General features: G+C 57.4%; 1 long non-coding RNA gene across 1 annotated transcript in view; it reads left to right on the top strand.

Moving 5' to 3' along the window:
* Positions 1 to 1,044, top strand: part of LOC113489220 — an 11,355-nt gene extending 10,311 nt beyond the window's left edge. Inside the window, exon 4 of the long non-coding RNA XR_003400015.1 lies at positions 1,034 to 1,044. This is a non-coding gene — a long non-coding RNA (uncharacterized LOC113489220). The remainder of the gene's footprint in view (positions 1 to 1,033) is intronic.
* The last annotated feature ends 3,133 nt before the right edge of the window (positions 1,045 to 4,177 follow it).

Genomic DNA, 4,177 nt, shown 5'->3' with positions numbered 1-4,177 from the left:
GACACCTGAGGTAAGGGGATGACTCCCAAAGGCTCAGAAAGGGGGAGATGAAGGCAGTGGGGTTTGGGAGTCAGATTCCTCTTCTGCTGGACTTCCCCTCCCCGGCTGCGTGCAGCTCTGAAGCAGATGAGGCAGGGTTTGTGCAGTGGCAGGTCTGTTTGACTGGGCAGGCTGCTCCCGCTGCCTTTGTCTCCTTTGTGCTCCCGAGTCAACCTTTCCTTACCCGCTCAGTTCCGTAACACTTTCCCTGCAAATCTTACTTTCCCCACCCAGCTCGGTTTGTGCTCTGCTGTGGCAGTTTTTCCGCTGTGTTTAAGCTGCAGGTTCCAGAGGGATGGTTCTGCCAGAGCGTGGCTGCGGGTGAAGCGCCGCCGTTTGCGGGAGCGGGCGGGAGGTGCCGCTGTGGGGGCCGGGGCCGGGCGCTGGCAGTTCTGCATCCCCAGCACTGCAGAGCGGCTGGCGGCCGCTCCCGGGGATGAGACACTGGCGTGGGCTAGCAAGGGTGAGCGTTAGCCAGAGAAAACAACAAGTTTTCCCAGTGGAGTTGGTGCTCACTCCTCCAGCCCCTTTTCGCGAGGTTCCCAAATGGGAGCAGCACGCTGGGGCCTCCTGCGCAGCGCCGGCCTGTGATTCACAGCCAGGGGCGGCACAGGCCACTGTGGAAACTGGTCTGATTCTCTCTCTCCCAGACTCTCGGCTTTCCAACAGCCCTGCGCCTCATCCTGAGCTCCCTGCCTGCTTTTTCACAGCCTCCAGCTGCTCCCTCGGAGCCCCTGCCAGGGCGTGAGGAGGACATGCCCGCAGCAGGAGCCCTGCCAGCACGCCCTGCCCAGCGCTTTGTTCCACCTCACTTTATTTTCACACAGGGCTCTGACAGCCCCTCTGCTCTTCTCTCAAGGACACATAACAATGAACAGGCAGGAGATAAGAAGGCCTGGCAGCGGTTTGCTGGTCAGCAGTCGGCTGCCTGTGGGAACTCAGCCTTGGCTGCAGAGCTCACTCAGGATGTGCCCTGGGAGGCCCAGGTCCACAGAACCTTCCCTCGCCCTGCAAGGCTGCCTGAGGCCCCGCTGGGGCCAGAGGCCGACTGCCCGCTCTGGGGCATCTCCACACCCAGCTGCAGGCGAAGCAGAAGCACTTGGAGCTGGTTTCCTGCTCCAGGCTCTGGAAGGGGCTGCGGGCTGTGGTCAGACCCCACGGGGTGCCGGGGCCCACAGCGATGTTTTCAGGGCTGTTTATTTTGGCATCCTGGATCTACAGCAAGTGTTGACCTCGATCCATCAGCCTGGGTTTGTTGGGAACTCGGAAGAAAGATGCCTCCTGCCTCTGTTCTGCCTTTTCCTCACCCGTGTCTGCAGAGCGTTGGGATGTGCACAGAGGTAGACACAGACAAGATCTCCCGGCTGCATCACACGTATCAGGAATGCTGTGCCCCCCGGATGACACCGTGCCTGTATCACAGTAAATTGCATTTAGATTTGGCAGGTAGAGCAGCGGGTGGAAGAGATCTGACACAACCCCTCAGACGTACCTGCCACTCACAGCCACGCTTCCCTGTGCTGCTGTTTTGATCACAGAGACAATGGAGGCGATTGTCAAGCGGTAGCTGGTGCTCAGCGAACGTCGGTTCACTCCTCACGGTGACAGCAGGCTGAAGAGACCCTCCCAGCACAGAGTATCATTCCCAGGAAGAATGCTGCCTTCGCTGGGCTGAGGCTGCTCCCGTGTCTGCCCCCACACAAACGCGAGCTGCAGAGCCCGCGGAAGCGCAGCACAGACAAGGGCACGGCCGGTGCGAGGCCACATTCCAGGTGCGCAGAGAACAGGATCCCACCATGTCCTCCTCGAGGCAGGCATCTTCTCGACTGCAGGCCTCAGCGAAATCTCTGAAAGGGGAATCCTCCTTACCTTCACCTTCCACTGCAGCACTGGTAACGTACTGACAATTATAGTCCCAAAACTACAGGCTTAGCAGATCCACGTGCTGTGCACCCATTCGAACTCAATTCCTTGGTCAGCAAGTCTTACCTCATGGAAAACGCACAAACGTCCCTTCAGTGCGCTCCCCGTGGCTCTCGGGGCACGAGGGAACCGTGCGACAGCAGGACGGGGTCACACGCTGTGTGTGTTGCAGTGGGCGATGGGTTTCTCTGCACCACTGAAGATGCTGCTGCTGCTCAGGGGCCGCGGTCCCCGCACCGACAGTGCCAGCAGCTCGTCCTGCCCCGGCTCGCCTCGGGCACGTCGGCTGCTCTGCAGGGAAGAGTGAGCGGTGCTGAAACCCAGCCCAGGACCCTTCTGCAGCAGCCCCCGAGGGCAGCCTCATCCCTGGACTGCAGCAGGCACCTTCCCCGGAGCCCCGCTGGGTGCAGGGGAGGGACCCGACCCGGCCCAGGCACACGCAGCCCGTAGGAAGCTGCCCACTGTGTTGGGCCGGCTTAAAGTGAGGCTTCATAAAGAAAAACACTTCTCCCCAGTTTTGGGAATATGCAATCCAATGTGTTCGGGTTATGCAATTAATTTCTCAAATTAAACGGAAAAGGAACTGGTTTTGAGGGTCCCCGCCCTCCCCATTTCTGCCACCCTCCACGTGATCAAGAGTTGCCAAACTGACAGTGTTTCATTGTGACGGGTGATTTCAAACACGAAGGTGATGGGGATCACTCCTACTGCTAGAGCAACCATTTCCACTCTGCAGGGAGTGTGGGGCTGGGCTCTCCCCGTCACCCCACAGCCGGCGCTGGTGGCACAGGAGCCCTGGCCAAGGGGTGCAATGGGCCTGACGCCGCGAGCTGCAGCACTCGGAGTGGGGCGCGAGGCGCAGGTGCGGGGTGTGGGGTGCGGAGTGCGGGGCGCGGGGAGGCCAGCGCAGCGGGGAAGCCGCATTTCAAGCAGCTGGATCTGGCGTGAGAGGGCACGTGTGTGTCCCAAGGGACAGAATGAGAGAACCGGCCCTTTTCCTCCTCCCACCCTGCCCCTCTTCGTGTGCCCTCGGCGCTGCGAGCCCCTGCCCCTCCGAGGAGCCTCCTGTTCCCCGCAGGACAGTGATGGGTCCGCAGCCAACCTGTGGGGTCCCCCGACCCCCACACTCTGTCCAGCTGCTGCTGGGCCCGATGGATCCTAAGGAGAGGTGTCCTGAGAGAGGGGGGAAAAGGGAGCTGCTCACCTCCAGAGGAGCGTTGCAGAGGCTCCAGATCACTTTCTCGATACAGAGAATTCTGCAGCAGTAATTGAGGTTTTGTGCCTCCTCAGCCTGTAACACACATGCTCTGACTGCAGTCTTTCCAGCAGAAGCCTCATCAGATGAATGCCTCCTTGCTTTAATCCCTGAGATTGCTAAAGGATGCTGCTTTCATCTGATAGCATTTATGGACTGTTATAATGAGTTTTGGCTTGCCGAGATAAATTAAATTGCTCACCCAGAGGTGCAAACTTCATTAATTCCAGCAGCGAGTCAGATCAGTGTTATTCTAGCACAGAATGTAAACAGACTGGACACATGAAAGAGGATTTGGCTGGGATTTTTTTCTCTTTCTTTTAACCTTCCTAATTGCTGTTGATTTGTATCTTTTTGCTGTGTGTGCTCAAACTCTACTGCTGCTCCACCTCTTCATCTTCTAGGGGAAACCATCAAATCACACTCTATTGGGGACTAAATGATTTAACTGCTGAGTGTTAACAGTTAGCAATACTGTACAGTTTTGCCTGGCACGTTTCTAGCTCTGTCACATTATTTGACAAGTCCAAAAAGATGCTGAAGAGTAGATCTGATGAGAAATTAAAGTGTGTCCCCTATTTCTGTCCCAGTTAGAGGCTTACCAGTGGAAGCAAGACGTTGGAGACTGAGACAAATGACACAGAAAAGACAGGTACCGAGTTACCAACGCGTGCACCAATCCAGAGAAAGCGCCACTGGTAATGTGATGGGCATGAGCTCTGGCTGCGTCCTCGGGGGTGACACTCATGCACCCCTCACTAGGTACGTGCCTGCATCTTGCAGGGGTCACGGCCATACAACAGAGCACAGGAGATTCCACCCTCGTTATGTTCATCTGCTTCCTCACCTCTAAAATTAGGTCCAGAGCCGTGACTGGCTGTAGAGGACCAGGCTTTGAGGCTCTGTGCAGGCACAAGAACAAGCTGTCACAGGCTCCAGGTCCTTTGGCAAAGCTTGGTT

This window comes from Athene cunicularia, assembly GCF_003259725.1.
Source record: "Athene cunicularia isolate RWA chromosome 27 unlocalized genomic scaffold, athCun1 chr27_part1, whole genome shotgun sequence".
Lineage (NCBI taxonomy): Eukaryota > Metazoa > Chordata > Aves > Strigiformes > Strigidae > Athene > Athene cunicularia.
This window is presented reverse-complemented; position numbering and strand designations above follow the sequence as displayed.